The 21953-nt window shown below is 39.1% G+C and overlaps 1 pseudogene; it reads right to left on the minus strand.

The window, feature by feature from the left end:
* Positions 1 to 5147: 5147 nt before the first annotated feature.
* On the minus strand, positions 5148 to 5608 carry LOC149185301 (ubiquitin-conjugating enzyme E2 35 pseudogene; annotated as a pseudogene).
* Positions 5609 to 21953: the final 16345 nt, after the last annotated feature.

Here is a 21953-nt window from a genome sequence, read left to right on the forward strand (position 1 = left end):
TATGATCCTCCTTATTCCAAGTTTTATTTTTGATTTAATTACATAGGTTTATAATCATCATTTACCCTTCATGTAAATTTACCTAGTTTTCATTCCTTGCTTATGTTTATTTATTATTATTTATTTTTAATGATTCCAAGGATGCCAAGTTTGTTTGTGCCCTTCAAGAACTTTCCTAGAAGTTCCAAGGGTGCCACACCTAATAGCTTATTTGTGATGTCAAGGGTGCCAGTTTGGTTGTGCCCTTCAAGAACTTCCCTAGAAGTTCCAAGGGTGCCACACCTAATAGTTTATTTGTGATGCCAAGGGTGCCAAGTTGGTCATGCCCTTCAAGAAATTCCCCTGAAGTTCCAAGGGTGCCACACCACTTGCCCTTCAAGCATCCAGTGATTACGAGGGGAAAGTATAGTGCAACATCATAGACCACTGTCATCTCTTATGTTTCCTGCTATAGTGAGACTAATGGTGTCGGGGATCAAGGAATCCACCTTGATGCGCGCCCCCCGGTAAAGTCCTCATGAGCGAACCAACTTTAGAACCTGCCCTCATGGCATCGTGATATTCAAGGCGAAGGTGTTTCAACCCTTCCAGCCCAAGTCACGGCGGGAGTGCTAGTGGGTGAGATCAGGGACTCTGTCCCACCCCTCCCATGTAGTTCCATCCACTTGCACAACCCCATCACCCATATGTGAGTCATTCGGTCAAGCAACTAATATGTGCCTGCAACCATTAATATATCATCAGAATATAGTTAAACATATATGGCAGATTCCAAGATCAACTTAGACTTTCAAAGATAAAGCAATATAAATTTTCATCAAACCAGGTGTCATCGACATGTCATATGCGAGTTCCTTTGATGGTTTCCTGCCATACTCAATAATCATCAGTAACACGGTTTCTCAATGTTAGTCAATTATCATCATAGCATCATTAACAATTCCTGGTCATTCACATCATTGTCCATTGTAAGTCTGAACTAAAGGAAGTGGGTAACATAGGGGACACATCCCTCATGGCTATTATCAATAATCATCAATGGAAACATACATATTCATTAAGCTATCACATCGTAACATCGTAGAAATATACCTATCCATAAAATTTATCCTCATTATGCTTTTAGTAGAGCGCATACATATTCTTTACTACCCTCATCATAATTTCAAATAGAGACCAACTTAACTATTAATATTGCAATCATCAGAATACTGATAGATAAGATACATAACCATTCATGCTACCATAATATCAATGGAAAGCATTCATAAACATCACAACCATGAATATCTCAATCGCTAATAATAGTGTCATGGGTCCAGATCCTCAATCTGAGGTCCTCGAAGAATAGAGTGTCTAAGATAATGTCGTATCCGGGTCAGGAAACTAGAGTGGGCACTACATACACCCCCTCTTAACAATGGACTTCATCCCGAAGTCCTTAGAACATAAAGGAGAAACGGAGACACATAATCTTAGGAACCCTTCCTGAAACTCTTGCCAACCTTCTGGTGGGTAGGTTAAAATTTTCCAATGGTATCTATAACACGAATTCCGTTATAACTGAAGGACTATATCTAGGGAACATTGCAACCCACTTTTTGTATAAATGTACAAAACATACATTATAGATATTATTAAAATTAATAGTTAAAGGAAGCGTCATACATAAACTTTTCCAACAAAATCATCATAATCAAAATCACAACTAATTAAAGCAACAATTAATAACACCCACCTCCTTCAATTTACAAATTGACTAATTTAGGAGAAATCTCTCTAGTTTTATTCATTCAATCATGCAATTAAGATAGCAATAATTGTGCATTAACTCAAATTCATAGGGGATGCCTATGCCTTTTTCATAGGAGGAACTACCCACCTTAAGCTTGGACTTCAATATTTGTAATGGTCAATAATAATTGTGCTAATTATTGCTTGATATTTCACCTATGACGTAATCCACCTTTGTTTACATGTTCTAAATCTTCAATTTTGTTGGGAACTACAAACAGTACTTTGAAAATAAACATATGCCACTGCTTGCTAGGGGGACCTAACAATGCCTACTACACCTTCTTAGAGACTTGATTTACCTTCATGATCCATGTTCTGAAAGTTCAATGTTGTACAACTACCATTTGCACTTTAAAATAAATGCATACCACTCCCTTCTAGTGGATACCTAATGGTACACACTATCTAGAGATAAAAATATGTTAACTACATAGAACGTAATCATCACTTGCAATGAATGAGTAGTCCAAACCTTCATCCCTTCAAACCCAGCTACTCTACTTCCTTTCGCTAGGGTAAGCGAGTGAGGCTATCTGGGGCCTATCTTCATTTAATCCTACTGAATCTAATGATATGTAATACAAGGCTTGCCCCAATCATTTAAAAAAAATCAGAATTCATCCATAATTGAATCCTCAAAGATAAAAGAGATATCTAGACCAATGTGCATCTCAATAGAAGTTTAAATTTTGAAACAGCATGCCAGAAGAAGAGAGCAAACTAGAATAAAGCTGCATTCCTTACCCAATATATATAAGATATTTCTAATCAGAAATTGAATATATTAGGAATGTAACCTACTTAACAAAACTTCAATTAGAATTGGTGGTCAGAGAATTCAGTCAGATCAGTAAGTTTACCTGGCATAAATGCAGGGTTGTGTCATCAGGAGCTTCTATTGTTAAACGAAGATCCCTTGAATAACCAAATCTGTAGTATTTCCTTTTGTTCATGGTGTATTTATTCCATATTTGGAACCTTGAACCATAACCATGTATCACTTTATTTATCCTCATTCAATAAAGTTAAACATACTACTCAGTATATACCAACAAAATATTTCATAAACATAACTTTTGCGTAGCCTTTCCATGTAACATCACTTCTTGTGTTTGATTAGTCACTGAAAGCAGATCAAAAATATTGATCATCATTTTTTGTTCACCTCTAAGTGGAAATTTTTTTTGCATGGGAGTCTTTGTAATTTTCCAAAAGCTAGTTCCAAGGCTCATTATCATCAAGAAAACTTATATATATTTATTATTACTTCAAAAATAGCACCCATCACACAAAAGAAAATATGTACTAGAAGATGAATATTATAGGGCAACAACTGCTCATAGAAGATTTAAAATCTGTCCAGCAAGTTTAAAATTCAATCTGCAACATTCCACCTGATTTACAGGGCCATTGCATCCGACATTCAGCCTAGATATAACTCAGGTATCACCACATATTAATGACTCTGTAAAATTTAAATACAAAGCTAAAAGCCATTAACGAAATTACCTCTAAACACTATTTAATGAGGCACCAGTATTCCCGTTTGGGAGTATAACATCCCCTCTAAGACTCCCAATGATGTTCCATCCAAAATCTTCTCCAAATATTACTCAATATTTATCGAGAAGACTATTTTTAAATGGCAGCTAAAACATGTTCTGATTGATTAATCCAGGCTATCTGTCAATAGGTTCTCTATTTATCAATATCTAGCATTTAATAAAATTGTGGAAAGAGGAGATAGTTCTCACATACCAAAGCTAAAGAAACTACAAGAGTAATACCTTCAATCAAAAGAAACTTTACAGTTTATTGTATCATATTGGAGGGAAAGGCTAAAGAGAATACTTGGAGATTTTGTCAACACAGACCACAGACATCAACACTGAAATAAGAACAGAAGCAATACTTAGATAAAATCATCAATATACATCAAATATAAAAATGCCTTACAAACTCTGGTTCTCACAATTCCTGCAAAGGGATAAAAGCTAAAGAAAACACACAGACAATAATGAGGCCATCTAGCTTCCTCTTGCAGCAGAATATCTGAAATGAAATGACAAGTCTTGATCTCTACATACAATCTTCCTAAAAGCAAAATGAAGTTTTAATCTCTACATACAATCTTCCAAAAAGCAAGACAAGTGTTATATCTCCTCCCCATATAATGTGAGAAAAAAAAGTGTCAAAAACCTTGCACAAAAACGAGCTGTGATTTTCAGTAAAAGAGAGAAGATGAGATAGAGTGACCAAAAGAGATCAATGGGACTAAAAAGTACAAACAATTCACAATCATAATGTAGCAATACCAAGGCAACTCCTAAGTGCCAAAAATAAACAAATGCAAATGAAAATGAAGTAGAAAGTAGGAAGGTGTAAAGCAAGAGAATAAACCATAGCAAAGAGAAAAGAACCACTCAGCACTAGAGGTAGAAATAAGACGTAGAGATGGAAGAACAGCTATTGATGTCATCATCGATAGTTGTGAATGCCCCAATGCACAAAAGCTCTCCTCGCATCCGAGATCAAAGAGAAAGATGTAATATCGGAAGCTTGATCTGGACTAGAAAGCACTCTCACACTGGAATAAACTGGAATAAGTACTTCTCTGTGGCTTCATGTAAGTGGGTCATCTGCAAGATGGCCCACTCATACAAGGCCTGTTAATTCGCACAAATGCCCTGAAGTGAGCAATGATTAAAATGGTTACTGTATAACGTTGACAATCATATAAAATAAGCCCACTGAGCAATAAGCTAATAAACTCTCATCAACGTGTCCCTTTCCCCATAAGAATAGAAATAACTTGAAAGTTGAAAGGTTTTAGTTTGGCCAATTCAGTTTTTGAAAGAAGGAAGAAAAATAGGTCCAGCAGTGTAAAAACTCGTGACATATTTTCATGGGACACAACATCGACAGAAAACAAGCATTCCAAGGAAAACAGGAAAACAACAAGAGGGAAATACCACTGAAAACAAACATTTTAACGAACATGAGAAACAAAATCCAATCATCCAATGTACTATCTCTTCTTCAAATTTGGAACAGTACCCATTGGTAAACTTATTCCAGATTTTGTATTTTAAATACCACACTATAGTGATAACAAATATTCTTCTCTTGTATTCCCTTCCCCCATATCATGTTATAAATATTTGAGCTTCTGCAATGTCAACGCTTTGGTTCGCTATGATTTTTTAATGAAGTAAACAAGCATACAAAACAGCACGGAATTCAAAACCCTTACATGTCTATAGATTGAGCTTGCTAGGTTAGACAAAAAATTTGAATCACTTGTAACTTACACATTAGAACAGTACTATAGAATGAATCGATGTAGAATATCAGGCCCCACTTTCATACAGCCTTGTCCATTCTTTTGCTGTTTCCACAGCCTCATTTTCATTTGTCTTCCAGTGTTTTGCAATGTTTTCAGAAAGAGGGTCATTTGGATTTGGTGCACTTAACAGTGCTTGTATACTCAGTAAAATTGTTCGAATTTGCAATGTTGGACTCCACTTGTCCTTGAGAATATCAAGGCATATACGTCCAAGCTTATCAATATTTGGGTGGTAAATCTTTGTCAAAAACGAACCTTTAGTGCTGCCATTGGATACTCCTCAGGCAGAAATAACTCCAACTTGAAAACACCCCCTTCATATGGAGACTGAGATGGACCAAGAATCATCACATTAAAATACCGTAAATTGTCCTCAGATGGAGAAGCACTTATACCAAGTGCTGGTTCAGTAAGAAAGCGTTGAGTTTCCTTTATGATTCTGCGAGGCAATTTACTGTTCGACATAGCTGCAGGGTAGAAGAAAGAAAGCCCTTCAAACGAGAATCGATCTGAACCTTATCGTTCGTTTGAAGCTTGATGGACCAAACCTCAGGCTCTATTTGTGAAGAAACCCTCATTTTGTCATAGCAAGAGTGAAACCCAACGATAATAATTAAATGCATAAAATAATGGTAAAATGGTCCATGAATTCCATATATCTAGATGAAGTGCAGATCTCGTTTCTCATGAAGTTTCGAACGACTGTCACAGGAAAGGATCTCGGATACCACAGTGATGAATTTTTGGAAATCTGTCCATGGTGCAGTATGTGGATACCTCTGTAATTTAAGTGGATGATCACAATATTTCAGATCTTTGAGATCTTAGTGATCTAGGACATCAGAAGATCTCAGATCACCCATGTTTCGATAAAGACTACAATCAAAGGTTACAAGATCACAATTCCTTGGAGAAGGGAAATTGGATCCGTCTCGAATGTAGATAACTGATCAGTAGCATCTCTATGATTCAATGCGAGAGCAACGCTCAGACTGTCAGATAGAAGAAGAGATTGGGTGTCTGGATGGGTGTTTGTCCATCTCTAATACCCATATTAGCTTGTTACATAGTTACTTGAAGTGTAAGGAATTGGTTGATGCGTTGAACTTTTTGAAGCCCTCTCAAGGAATTATTCTCCGTCCAGTAGATTGTACAATGTTTTAATAAGTGGCCTTTGTAAGGTAGGGAAAGTGGATCTGGCACTTACATTCTTTGAAGAGATGACTGCTAAAGCATTGATTCCTCGTCTGGAGTGCTGTGAGGAACTTATTTGCGTTTTATGTAAACTGGGCATGTTTAATACGGCACTAAAGATCTTTATTGACGTGAATGTTAGGGTCGGTGTCGTCCCAAATAATCAGCGTTGTCTCTTTGCTAAATGACTTATCTCAAATAGAATTTTCTCAACAGTATAATTTCTCAAAAATCAATAAACCCTTTTCAACACAGAAAACCATACGCTCTCTATTAACAGTAGACGACTTGCATAGAATATATAGGACATTATTGAAAACCAGATTATTGGGCTTAACATCATATTTTTATTTTTTTCATCTGTTCGAATACCAACAAGGCCTCATCAATTCTTCCTGTCCTGCCCAAATACCTTACAACAATCGAGACAGTCCGGGGCGTCACAAGGCCGCTTCTCTCGGCAGACATTGTCTTCAGCAGACACTTGAGATCGTCAAAGAGCTTTCTTCTGCCCAGAAAATCTGCCATGTAATCCACCACTATATTGTCGTGCCGATACCCATTTCGGTTCCCTGCCCACGAGAAGAATTGCAGAGCTCTGTCCCTACCTATCCGCCTGTAATTTTTCAAAACCCCTAAGACTATTTCAGGGGTTAAGTTGAAACGTAATCGCCTGAGAATTGAATGGATTTTGCTGTTGCCTTGGTTAGCTTCCTCAGATAACAATGTGCAGATATTCTGTACTTGTGGAGCGCAGTACCGTGGAACTTATGCCCATTCTGGCAAGCGATCTCCTTCATCTTCTTCGGTTTCTTCTTCTGTGAAATCCTCTATGCCGTTATTTTTAATCGATGTTTTATAGGGTTTTCGATCTCTCAGAGTTCTCGTTGGTTGCTCGCGCAGGCGAGCGTGATCCCGACTTTGAAATTTGAGATATCCGTGGGAAGAAAATAAACAAGGAAGAAATAGCCCATCAGGAATTGGTTTGGGATCTGGGTAAGTATGGTGATTGCAAGAATAGAATTGATGCAGAAGGGAGATCGAGTGGCAACAGAAGCTAGAAGTGCTTTGAAAACTCTATAGCGAAGTTAGATCTCTATATAGTTCATGGTTTAGGAGCATCAAAGAAGATAAGTGTTAGAAAATTATATATTACGGAGCAATAGAACACATAAAATATTGCAGAAATATAAACACAGAAAACGCACAAAACAAGAGAGACACAGATATACGTGGTTCACCCAGTTTGGGCTACGTCCACCCCGAACAGCCAGTCCTTCCTTTCTATTATCCAGCAAAATGAAGAGACACAACCTACAGCAAATCCGCTGTAATATCCTCTGTTTTCTCTCACAGTCTCACCTCTCTGTTTCTCGCTCACAGAATACACATCTATCACACAGCCTCAAATACAATGCCCTCATACAAAGAGAGGGGTTGCCTTCTAGGGCAAAAAACCCTAAACTAAACATAAGTTCTACCGTCAGATCATCCGCCTAGTGAACGGCCCAGATTGACTAGAAATTACTATACTTTTACAAGGCAATTTTACATTTATTTTTGGCTTCGGGGGCGCTGCCCCTGAGCCCCCGCCGGGGGACTGCTGGCCCCCGGACCCCCCAGCCGGGGGGGGAGGGGGGGGGACAAGTCCCCCCCATGGAGGGGTGTACAAACTTCCTGGGGTATACATCCGGCTGAAGCAAAGACCTCTGAACAATCATGCTCCACACACAACAATCTCCCACTTGGAGAATGATTGTAGAAACTCCACCGCTGCTTCATTTGCTGGACAATGACTCCTCTTTGGACCTGGTTGTTCCTCATCTTCATTGTCATCCTTGAAGACCAATTGAAACTGAGCATATTCCCAGTTTCTCCCTGGTTACAACTTTTGTTAGCATATCTGCAGGATTCTGGCTAGTTTGTATCTTTTCCAACTTCAACTCTCCATCTTCCAACACTGATCGTATGAAATGGTACTTGAGCTATATGTGTTTAGTCCTGGAATGAAATGCTGAGTTCTTTGCAAGATGAATGGCACTTTGGCTATCACTGTATAACGTGCCCTTATCATGCTCCTTACCCAATTCACCCATAAACCTTTGTAACCAAATCATTTCTTTACTAGCCTCTGTAGCAGCAACATACTCTGCTTCTGTCGTTGAAAGTGCAACAACGCTTTGGATTTTTGAAACCCAACTGACAGATGTTCCTCCAACAGTAAATACATATCCTTAGTGTTCCTCCTGTTATCTCTGTCACCTGCCATATCTGCATCAACATATCCCTGTAGAGAAATGTTTGAACCACCAAAGCATAATGCTTGATTTGTGGTACCTTTCAAATATCTAAGAATCCATTTCACTGCCATCCAATGTTCCTTTCCTGGATTGTTCATGTACCTGCTTACAACTCCCACTGCATGTGCAATATCAGGCCTTGTGCAGACCATTGCATACATTAAGCTTCCAACTGCTGATGCATATGGAACTTTAGACATATAATCCATGTCTTCTTGTGTCTTTGGGCACATTTCCTTGCTAAGTTTGAAATGGCTAGCAAAAGGTGTACTAACTGGTTTTGCATTTTGCATATTAAATCTTTTCAACACCTTTTGTATGTACTCATTCTGAGACAATGTTAATTTGCGATTTTTCCTGTCTCTAGTTATTCTCATACCAAGGATTTGTTTTGCAGCTCCCAAATCCTTCATTGCAAATGAATTTGCCAATTTTCTTTTGAGTACATTTATTTCCTGCATGTTAGATCCTGCAACAAGCATGTCATCCACATACAATAACAATATAATATAGCTGCCATCATTTTGCTTTTTCAGATAAACACAATGATCAGAGTGACATCTAGTATAACCTTGTTCAGACATAAAATTGTCAAATTTTATATACCACTGCCTTGGAGCCTGTTTTAAGCCATACAAGCTCTTCTTCAACCTGCACACTAATTTCTCCTTCCCTTTCACCTCATATCCTTGTGGCTGCTGCATATATATCTCTTCCTCCAAATCCCCATGGAGAAAGGTTGTCTTTACATCTAACTGCTCAAGATGCAAATCTTCAGCTGCTACAAGACTTAAAATAGTTCTGATTGAAGTCATATTAACAACAAGAGAAAATATTTCATCAAAATAAATACCTTTCTTCTGTGCAAACCCCTTCACCACAAGTCTAGATTTGTACCTCTGTTTTCCTCCATCTTCTTCCTTCGGCCTGTAAACCCATTTATTCTTCAATGTAGTTTTTCCTGCAGGCAACCTGACTAAATCCCAAGTCTGGTTATGCATTAAGGAGTCCATCTCTTCTTCCATGGCTACCTCCCACTTCTTCCTGCTTTCAACCTGCATTGCTTCTTCATAACATTCAGGTTCACCGGAATCAGTCAACAATAAATAATATAATGAAGGAGAATATCGTTCAGGGGGTCTACTTGTCCTGGTAGATCTTCTAACACCACTTTCAGGTGTTTGGGGTGCCTTTTGTTGCTGCGATGGTTGTTGTTGTTGTGGTTGTTGATTATTATTATTTTCAGGCACCTTTATTTTTTTCAGTGATTTCATCAAGAACTGCGTATTCCTTGTTTTCGTTTTCTTTCTTCTTTTCCTACAACTGATTCTTATACAAGACCTTTTCATTGAATATTACATCTCTGCTCCTAATGATTTTGTGATTTTCATAATCATATAAGCGATAACCAAAATCATTAACACCATATCCAATAAAGGTACATTTCTTTGACTTTGCCTCAAGCTTTGTTCTATTCTCTTTATCAATATGGACAAAGGCCTCACAACCAAAAGGCTTTAAAAAAGAGTAGTTTACCTTTTTACCTATCCATGCTTCCTCTGGAAAACCACCATCCAAGGAACTTGAAGGCCCTCTATTTATTAGATAAACAGCAGTATCTACAGCATCTGCCCAAAACTGTAAAGGCAATCCTGCATGCAATCTCATGCACCTTGCACGCTCCATGATTGTTCTGTTCATCCTTTCTGACACACCATTTTCTTGTGGTGTTCTTGGAACTGTCTTCTCTCTACGAATTCCATGTTCTGAACAGTACCTATCAAACTCTTTGCTACAATATTCACCTCCATTGTCTGATCTAAGACACTTCAATTTCTTTCCTGTCTCAATCTCAACCAAAGCTTTCCATTTCTTGAAAGTATCAAATACATCAGATTTATTCTTAATACAATAAATCCAAGTTTTTCTAGTTGCATCATCAATAAAGGTAACATAATAACGAGAGCCACCAAGAGATGATACCTGAGCAGGTCCCCATACGTCTGTATGCACAAGCTCTAATTTTTCGTTCTTCTTTTCTTTCCCAACTCTGAGAAATCTGACTCTCTTCTGTTTTCCATAAATGCAGTTCTCACAGAAGTCCAAATCAACATTCTTCAAACCCGGCAACAAATTCCTTGAGTGAAGAATCTTCATCCCCTTTTCACTCATGTGTCCAAGCCTATGATGCCATAATGCTGCATCTGCTCCTTTGGAAGTTAAAGCATTAACAGAGTTAGAAATACCATTGCATAAATACAATGTACCAACCTTTTCGCCTTTTGCTATTACCAGGGCTCCTTTGGTGACCTTCCAAGCTTTATTTGTGAAAGTTGTCACACAAACTTCACCGCCTAACTGCCCTGTTGAAATCAGATTTTTCTTTAGATCTGGAACATGCCTTACCTCCTTTAATAGCCATTGGTTTCCATTCTGCTGTTTTACAAGAACCTTACCCATTCCAACAATTTTACAGGGTTTATCATCACCCAGACGAACTTGTCCAAATCTCCTTGAACATAGTCATGAAAGTATTTCTTATCAGGTGTGGCATGGAATGAAGCCCCTGAATCTACCACCCAGGAATCAGTAATATTTTCGAAAGAAAGAATCAAAGCATCTTGTAACACCTCACCTGTCACATTTGCTTCATGATTGTTTTCTTGCTGTGCATCTCCTTCTTTTCCCTTCCGAGATCTACAGTCTTTCTTTAGGTGTCCTTTCTTTCCACATTTCCAGCACACTATCCCTGATCTGGACTTGGATCTGCCTTTCCTTGATTTACTGCGATATCCTGAGCTCTTTCCTCTTTCCATTTTTCTTCCTCTAGACTCTGCACTCAAAGCATTTCCCGATGTCTCACCAGAGCTTTTCCGTCGCATTTCCTCGCTAAGGATAGCACCGACAACATCATCAAACTTTAAAGTACTAGATCCAGAAACGGAGTTACTAATGGCCATTACCAAACCATTCCAACTTTTTGGTAATGAGCACAAGAATAACAGAGCTCTAACTTCATCATCAAAGTTTACCCCTACAGAACTTAACTGACTTGTAACTGTATTAAAATCATTTAAATGGTTTGCAACAGAGCCACCTTCCGACATATTCATATTAAATAACTGTTTCATAAGAAATACCTTGTTTGAGGCCGAGGGTTTTTCATATAGTTTCGACAACGTCTGCATCAAACCCTCTGTCGTGGTTTCCTTCGAAATGTTGAAGGCGACTGACGCAGCAAGGCACAACCGTATTGTTCTGAGTGCCTTTCTATCGAGAAGGTTCCATTCTTCGTCTTTCATACCCGTCGGCATCTTTGTTTTTCCGCCCAATGGTAGGTATAGATCTTTCTGATACAGATAATCTTCCATCTGCATCTTCCACAGCGAGAAGTTTTGGCCGTTAAATTTCTCGACCCTAAACTTACCATCTTCTGCCATCGCTCCCACTCGAACCAGGAACCCTTCTTTCCTGCGAGTTTATCAGCCAAATAGACCTTCGGCTCTGATACCAGTTGTTAGAAAATTATATATTACGGAGCAATGGAACACATAAAATATTGCAGAAATATAAACACAGAAAACGCACAAAACAAGAGAGACACAGATATACGTGGTTCACCCAGTTTGGGCTACGTCCACCGCGAACAGCCAGTCCTTCCTTTCTATTATCTAGCAAAATGAAGAGACACAACCTACAGCAAATCCGCTGTAATATCCTTTGTTTTCTCTCACAGTCTCACCTCTTTGTTTCTCGCTCACAGAATACACATCTATCACACAGCCTCAAATACAATGCCCTCATACAAAGAGAGGGGTTGCCTTCTAGGGCAAAAAACCCTAAACTAAACATAAGTTCTACCGTCAGATCATCCGCCTAATGAACGGCCCAGATTGACTAGAAATTACTATACTTTTACAAGGCAATTTTACATTTATTTTTGGCTTCGGGGCGCTGGCCCCGAACCCCCGCCGGGGGACCGCTGGCCGCCGGACCCCCCAGCCGCGGGGGGGGGGGGACAAGTCCCCCCCCACCCCCCCCCCACTGTGGAGGGGTGTACAAACTTCCTGGGGTATACATCCAGCTGAAACAAAGACCTCTGAACAATCATGCTCCACACACAACAATAAGACAGTTCATTGAAGGACATGACAGTGAGAAGAAAATCTTGATGGAAGGATCTTGATAAGATAGTGATGGGAAGACACAAAGAAGGTTGAAGCAAAGGAAGAATCACAAAGCAGAAAAGACATTCAAAGGAAGCAGTGGCTATTAGTGTGCGTTCAAATACTTTAGCTGTGACATTCAATCGGAAAGCAAGACGGAAGAAAAAGTCGTTTTCGAGCCGGTTAAACTTGGAACCGCTAATGTCGCCCACTCTGGTATAGAAATCATTTTTATAGTGCTCCAGCGGTTGGAGTTTAAGCAAAATTCAACAATCTTCCACAACGTTTGGAATTTCAGGGGATAAAAACAAAGTAAAACAGAATTTATGAAATTAATTAACGTTTCTACAAAATGCCATGGAATTTTAGGCTATTGAAGAAGAAAAATGCCAAAATTCGTGAAATTTAACATAGATGTTTTAGATTTCTCCCGCAGATAGAATTTCAAGGGAAGAAACAGGGCAACAATTAAAATTGACGAATTCGTGAGCAGAGATTCTTTAAAATTATTTGCCAGACGAAATTGCAAGGGATAAACGAAGGAGGAGGTCGGAGTTAGTCACATTAGTTAGAGATTTTCATCATATTATTTAACAAAACTAGCCATGCATGCATCGGCCCATAGGTCTCAAGGGTTTCAACATGGCTCTGATACCAAGTGTGAGGACCTTATCCAGACTATATACTCTTTTTTTTTTTTTTTTTAAACAGCAATGACAACCAGAAAGAAACACATTGAAATTCAAATTTATTTAGCATACATATTCCTGCCACTCATTTCAGGAAACATACCATTACATTTTCATACCTTTAACTAAGATCAATAGTAATGAAATACATATGTACCGTTCACCAGAAGGCAAGACTCCGCTTGCTCTATTGTTGCTGGTATTCCCTTGTAGCTGGTCACCTCCGCGAGTCAATGATGACGCACTTGATCTGAATGCGAAGACTCACCGGTTAACCTCCCAGCCTACTCCTTGGGTACTCTTCTTCCCCGCGGATCCCCGAGCTGCAATGGGGTTGTACAATGGAGACAAGCACTAGCTAGTAGAGGAGAGCACACCTTGACTCAAGAGTCCCCTCTCTAAATCCTCTACCTCACCAAACTCACTATAGCTTCGTAATCACTGCTCTCACAACATCTCATCCATCCAACAATAGGGTTCCCAAAAGTCCCTTCTTTCATGGCTTGCCCCTTCTTTTATAGGAGTCCTCATAGGTGACACTTGTCATGTCATGCATAATTAATTATTTTTTTATAATTCAATAGCTTGATTATTCACCCACCCATGTGTCATTCTCACATCAAGGGTCTCTCAAATTATTTACTTAAATTTTTATTTAAAACTAATATTTTCCTCACCTCAACAAGATTCCTATTTCTTCTCCTAGTTGTCTCTTTATTCCCCCCTTTTATTCCTTAATTTGTGTTCATTACTTGAAGTCAATTAATGAGTCAAGATTTTATCCCCAATCTACTCCCTAATTTAACTCAGGTTATCTCCTAGATGGATATTCTTATGTTGGTTGTTGACACATGGAGCTTCTCTACATTTCTCTAAATTTAATTTATTATTCTCATTTTAGTTCACCTTCCCCTTTTCTTAATTAGGTTTAAATTAGTTTAGGATTAATCTTTATCCTTACTATTATGTTTGTCTTTCCCCTTTTTCCTAATTAAACCACATAATCTTCCTAGTATTTTCCAAAATGGGAAGGGTAGAGTTTTTAAGGTACTTTATTTTAATTCTTCCTATGATCCTCCTTATTCCAAGTTTTATTTTTGATTTAATTACATAGGTTTATAATCATCATTTACCCTTCATGTAAATTTACCTAGTTTTCATTCCTTGCTTATATTTATTTATTATTATTTATTTTTAATGATTCCAAGGATGACAAGTTTGGTTGTGCCCTTCAAGAACTTTCCTAGAAGTTCCAAGGGTGCCACACCTAATAGCTTATTTGTGATGTCAAGGGTGCCAGTTTGGTTGTGCCCTTCAAGAACTTCCCTAGAAGTTCCAAGGGTGCCACACCTAATAGTTTATTTATGATGCCAAGGGTGCCAAGTTGGTCGTGCCCTTCAAGAAATTCCCCTGAAGTTCCAAGGGTGCCACACCACTTGCCCTTCAAGCATCCAGTGATTACGAGGGGAAAGTATAGTGCAACTTCATAGACCACTGTCATCTCTTATGTTGCCTGCTATAGTGAGACTAATGGTGTCGGGGATCAAGGAATCCGCCTTGATGCGTGCCCCCCGATAAAGTCCTCATGAGCGAACCAACTTTGGAACCTGCCCTCTGTTAGTGTCAGTCTTTCCAGCATTCCTCCAGTGATCAAATATGCTCTTGCAAAGTGGTCTCAGAGTGTCAAGGTCAAATTTTGTCATTTCAAAGAGTTTTCAAGCAAAATTTGGTCACTAGGCATTAGGTCTAGGGTTTGCTTTCACTCCTTCTAAAGTTGTCCAAATGTTGGTCCATGTAACCATTCAGCTGAGTTTATCATTATTCATAGGGTTTTCATTATCATGTCAGTGTCTAATGAGTCATTTTACACCTTGTTCATGCTTCAGTTGCACCTAGGCAAGGTCATTTCCCTCTCCTAGGGTTTTGAAAGCTAATTTCTCTTGAATGGTAAAATCATTAGCAAAACTTGTATACAGATGTTCATACACCTTACCCTATCCTTCATGTACCTTATCAAACACTTTCCATCACTGAGATCCCCCAAATTCCTCATTTTTGCACAAACCCTAGTTTCTAGCTACAACCTGGCAATTTTCTAGGTTTGGCCTGTGTTTTTCCCTTTTGGACCCCTTCCCCTCGCTCAATCTCTGAGATTCCACTTTCCCCTGCTTCCTAACATCCCTCCCCACTCCCAAAAATTTCCCCAAGAATTTAGAAGCCCCCTATCCCCTTCATTTCGCTTCATTTCCACGAAATTCCTTGTTTCACACATCGGGATCAGTTTCACTCAAAAGATGTTTCAGAGCAATCAAAGATGAATTTGGAAAAACTGAGAGAGGTTTTTTCCACAACAGGACAAGGAAGAAAAACCTCCTTCACTTTTTGCACGGGTGTCATGGTTTTAAAGAAATGTTAAAAATACAATCGCTAGATCCAAGGAGGTTGGCCAAAGCACTAAAACGACGGAAAAGGCCTGATCCACTCCAAATTTTGGCCAAAGCCTCTTTGACTGAGCATGGCACTTGCTTGGGGACTCCCAGCCCAAATTTCAAGAAATTTGGAGAAAATTTTGTCAATTGTGAATTTTTTGTGCCAAACACAGGTTTTCCTCCCCAACGCGTAGCGTGCCGCGCGCAACCCTTAAGATGGGCAACTCCATTTCAGGAAAACTCAGCATTTTTGGATTTTTCATGCAAAAATACACTTTCCCAGCAATTTCCAAGAAATTTCACCAAGTTCTGAGCCTCCAGAAGGTCAAAAAACAAGCAAAAAATGACTTTCTGCCACGTTTTTGACACACAGGAAGCAGTCTTGGGAGATTGAAAGATTGGAGGGGCAAATGGACACCAAATTCATAAATTACACTTGGGTTGGAAAATAGACATCCATACCTTTCGAAAAATCCCCCGTTTGCCTCATTTGGACACCTGGAAGTGCCTCAAAAGTGGCTCCAAAGGCGCGCTACGCGTTCAGAATCAGGGCGCTATGCGTTGGGCAATTTTCACAGAAATGCACCTACAGCTCAGCAAAACGCAGTTTTGACTGGATTTGACTTTTTGGAGTGGATTTTGATCCTCCTTGTTGTAAATTATGTAATTTTATGATATTTTGACACTCATTTATCTCTTCTAGAAGATTCATTCATGAGATAGGCAAAAATTTAATGAATGAATTGGTTTCCTAGCTTATAGAGGCAAGTTGTTTTGACTACCTAGTTTTCAGTGCTCAGTTTAGAATTGGTTGAAACAGCTCCTAGGATAGTGAGCTCGACCCCTAGAGGAAAGGAAAGATGTTAGATTGCCTATATTATGTACTTTCTTGGTCATTTTCATGGTTGGACTCTTGAGGGAGAAGCTTCTATTATATTACTCATTGTATCTCTGCATTTTTGGCAAAGGAAGAAAGACCAGGGTTTTGCAGTCCTTTTTGGGATTCCTGTGGTTACATGTATTGATGGTGTGTTCCTCTTTGTACTTGTAAGTTTGTTATGTGAATCATCTTCTTACTTTTCCTTCTGCAAATTAGGCAAATGAAGTGTTAAAGTAGAGTTCATGATTGCCATGCTCTGCTTTTAAGTTTGCTTAATATCAATGTTTTCATCTGTTTAAGGAGAACTCAAGGTGTTTACTTGCTCTCCTTAGCTCCTCACCAGTCATTCTTGCCCATCTGAGTCTTTCAAAGGCATCAATACAGTCTCCTACCTTGCCCCAAAGAACCCCCTGCAAAAACTGTGTCCAATCCCCGCACCCAAAATTGCCTTTCCCCGATTTTCCACCAAAATCCTAAAAATCTCAAATCAAACCTTTTATCAGTTTACTAGCCTAAAATTAGTGTTCTTTATTGGTTATCTCCACCCTTTGAAGATCTTTGCTGAGATATACCGGAGAGAGCCCTCTCCTGCCCCGTAGGGCTAGCTACGAGGCTAAGTGGTTTGATGTTGCCTTGGAGTTTGCCTTTCTCGGCCTGAGATGAAATTTCAAGCGCTAACATATTGGCGACCACACTGGGGAGAACAAGCTTGTTTGTGGGTTGATGTGTTTGTCTCATAAGTCTTAGACGGAGCCTGAAGTTATGCCAGGTAGCCTTCGAAACGCTTTTGCTTTGCATAAGTGGAAGTAGATAAACGCTGCTTCAATCCATCTCCGTGAGCTTGTGAATACAGCACTTCATTTGCATTTCACCCCAGTACATGTATCAAGTTCAGATCTGATTGTTGATGGTGGACAACGATCAGACACTTGAAAGGCTGAAATCATTCACTTGGCGACTCTAAATCATTTTTGAGATCAGATCCAAAGACTCCACTGGAGGATGATCCCGACCAGCAAAAACATGAAAGGACAACATGGACAGATCAGGTATTCAAGTTGGAATTTCATCCAAGACATTTTGTTCTTTACCATAAATTATTTCTTCTCTTTTCCCAAGAATGTCAAGAAGGCTTTGCAAAGTATATTGTATTTGAAAAGAGATCCTCGGCCTACAGTTGATTCTTTCCCTTTGAAGATCGTGAAAACCAAAGATTTGCATGCCTTTGAGCTTGATCAAGATCCTTTTTCCGAATTTTGTGATGACCATCTTCAAATTGATGAATCTCAAGAGACCAAGACCGATTCTATACCTGCTGTACATACCTCTACACCTTGTAAAATTCCAGATCGGTATAAACCTCTTGTTTTACCTCCTGTTCTTCATGCTTTCCCCAAAAATTATGATCTATACATGCCGAGGTTTGATGGTGAATGTAAGAATGTCAACGCTGAGCAACATGTGCAGAATTTTGAGTCTTTTCTTGACCTTTTTGAAGTTGATGAAGAGGATGTGAGTATTAGGCTTTTTGCTCTTTCTTTGCAAGCTAAAGTGAAGAGTTGGTTCAAAGCCCTGCCTGATGCGAGCATCTCAGATTTCCAGCAGTTTATCAAAGTTTTCCTCGACAGGTGGATGATCGGACAGAACCTTTTCTTGATTGTAGAAGAGTATAACCAGCTGAAAAGATTGCCAGGGGAGACAGTACAACAATTTTCGGCCAGATTTAATCAAGTTTATTATTCAATGCCAGTTGATATAAGGCCTACTCCTAGATCTACTCTCTTGCACTATCCAGGTGCCTTTGATTCGGAGATGGAGTTTCAGCTGAGAGAAAGGGATATTGCAACACTTCACGAGATGCAAAACAGTGCAGTAAATGTAGAAGCTCATCTGTTGATCCGAAGGGCAAGGTTGAAAGAAGAAGAGATGAAAAACATAGATCCGGAAGAATCAACATCTCTAGAGGTGAAACTTGACATTTTGGTAAGTGCAGTGGAAAAGATGATGGAGAAGGTCACCGCAAGAAATGCTTATGATGCTCAAGCTCATGGCTCGCTGATTGAAGAAGAACAAGTTGCTGATCCAAAACATTTTGTTTCTTATCCTAGTTGTCATAGATCTGATAATGATTGTTTTGTAGATCATCTTGGCGAAGAAAGAACTGTTGATATGACCTGCATGCTTGATGATATGCTTTATACCGATGATTTGCCTCAGTTTGATCAGTATGATGATGATTATGTTCTCCAAACATAAGCTAATCTTGTAGACGAATCAGCAGCTAGTTTGTGGGAGGAAGAAGTTCATTTTCAGCAGCTTGAATACAATTTCAGCCATCACATATCAGCAATGACAGTGACGAGGAAAGTGCAGCAAAGTTTGAAGTAAGTGAAGGATATTTGCCTTTTTGTTTTGATTTGTTTCAGTTCATCAGAGATAACTACCATGCAATCAAAAATCAAATGTCAACAAGTCTTGATTTGAATCATCTTGAGAGCAATGAAAATTTTGTTCAAGACTTCTCATAGTCAGATTTTCAACCCCCAAAAGCCATTGATTTTCAAGTTGCAGTTGAAGAATTGGAAGTGGACACACATAATTTAATGATTCAAGGTGACTCCGTACCATTCTGTTTCAAATCATTTCAGTTTTTGAAGGGTAGATTGCATAGTAAATCTTCAAATGAACAGCCTATAACAAATCAGCAATCTCCCAGTGTTAATGTTGAGGATGAGACAGATAGCAAAATTCTTGAGCAGCCTGTAGCATCAGATTTGCAGCCACCAAATGAAATTGAAGGGCAGATTACAGATGAAGTTGTGGAAGATGAAATACATGATTTGATGATGCAAGAAGATTCTATACCCTTTTGTTTCGAAGAATTTCAGTTTATAAGGAAGAATCTTCGTAAAATCTCTCAAGAAAAAGATGAACAGCTAGAAGGATGTCATACATTTTCAATGGATACATTGCAGCAGTCTTTTCAAGTTTTTCATGATCCAATAGCTGATGTTTTGGATGAGGTTTGCAGTCAAAGTCTTTCTCCATTGACTACATGTGAGCTTGAAACATGTGTTGATATGAATTTGATCCGGCAGCCGGTTTCTTTCTCATTTTCAGCAGAGGTGTCGTCACAAGGCTCAGATCAAAGTTTTCATTCATGGTATGAGGAAACGAGAAGTAATCCATTAGATGAGCTAATTTCCAGTGTGCTTGAATTTCAAGATCCTTATTCAGTGTTTTTGGAGGCGGATAGAGAATTTATATCATTCAACGGATCTGTTTCCAAGTTGTCATGGGAGTTGCCTTTCAGTAGTTCTCTCTTGTTATTCATAAGCGAGAACTTGTGGAGAATTCAACCAGCAGATGGGATACTTACTTGGTTGCATTGGTTGTTTCATTTCACTTGATCAGGTGATGAATGAAACTGTTAGAGTAGGTTTTGATGAATAAGCTCCACTTTGAGCATCATTTCTAGTTTGTCGGTTGTGTTTAAGTATTGAGTCAGTTTTTAGTTGAGTGAGAGCCAATTTGTGTTGTCAAGTCATCGTTTTTCTGTCATGCATTTCTACTTGAGTTTTTGACTCCATTGCCCAATGAATGAAGGCACTGTCTAGCTCTTCCAGAGATCTGTCGTTCTTGGCACCTCCAAGGAGCTACCATCCCCATTAGAGCCAATGTTAGTGTCAGTCTTTCGAGCCTTCTTCCAGTGATCAAATATGCTCTTACAAAGTGGTCTCAGAGTGTCAAGGTCAAATTTTGTCATTTCAAAGAGTTTTCAAGCAAAATTTGGTCACTAGGCATTAGGTCTAGGGTTTGCTTTCACTCCTAAAGTTGTCCAAATGTTGGTCCATGTCACCATTCAGCTGAGTTTATCATCATTCATATGGTTGTCATTATCATGTCAGTGTCTAATGAGTCATTTTACACCTTTTTCATGCTTTAGTTGCACCTAGGCAAGGTCATTTCCCTCTCCTAGGGTTTTGAAAGCTAATTTCTCTTGAATGGTCAAATCATTAGAAAAAATTGTATCCAGATGTTCATACACCTTCCCCTATCCTTCATGTACCTTATCAAACACTTTCCATCACTGAGATCCCCCAAATTCCTCATTTTTGCACAAACCCTAGTTTCTAGCTACAACTTGGCAATTTTCTAGGTTTGGCCTGTGTTTTGCCCTTTTGGACCCCTTCCCCTTGCTCAATCTCTGAGATTCCACTTTCCCCTGCTTCCTAACATCCCTCCCCACTCCCAAAAATTTCCCCAAGAATTTAGAAGCCCCCTATCCCCTTCATTTCGCTTCATTTCCACGAAATTCCTTGTTTCACACATCGGGATCAGTTTCACTCAAAAGATGTTTCAGAGAAATCAAAGATGAATTTGGGAAAACTGAGAGAGGTTTTTGTCCACAACAGGCCAAGGAAGAAAAACCTCCTTCACTTTTTGCACAGGTGTCATGGTTTTAAATAAATGTTAAAAATACAATCGCCAAATCCAAGGAGGTTGGCCAAAGCACTAAAACGACGGAAAAGGCCCGATCCACTCCAAATTTTGGCCAAAGCCTCTTTGACTGAGCATGGTACTTTCTTGGGGACTCCCAGCCCAAATTTCAAGAAATTTGGAGAAAATTTTGTCAATTGTGAATTTTTTGTGCCAAACATAGGTTTTCCTCCCCAACGCGTAGCGCGCCGCACGCGAACCTTAAGATGGGCAACTCCATTTCAGGAAAACTCAGCATTTTTGGATTTTTCATGCAAAAATACACTTGCTCAGAAATTTCCAAGAAATTTCACCAAGTTTTGAGCCTCCAGAAGGTCAAAAACAAGCAAAAAATGACTTTCTGCCACTTTTTTAACACACAGGAAGCAGTCTTGGAAGATTGAAATTTTGGAGGGGCAAATGGACACCAAATTCAGAAATTCCACTTGGGTTGGAAAGTATACATCCAAACCTTTCCAACAAGCCCCCTTTTACCTCATTTGGACACATAGAAGTGCCTCAAACATTGCTCCAAAGGCGCGCTACGCATTCAGAATCAGGGCGCTATGCGTTGGGCAATTTTCACAGAAATGCACCTACAGCTCAGCAAAACGCAGTTTTGACTGGATTTGACTTTTTGAAGTGGATTTTTATCCTCCTTGTTGTAAATGAT

The sequence above is a fragment of the Pinus tabuliformis genome, chromosome 3_2, assembly GCF_031772625.1.
Source record: "Pinus tabuliformis cultivar Carrire ecotype Pingquan chromosome 3_2, CPIR1, whole genome shotgun sequence".
In the NCBI taxonomy this organism is placed as follows: Eukaryota; Viridiplantae; Streptophyta; class Pinopsida; order Pinales; family Pinaceae; genus Pinus; species Pinus tabuliformis.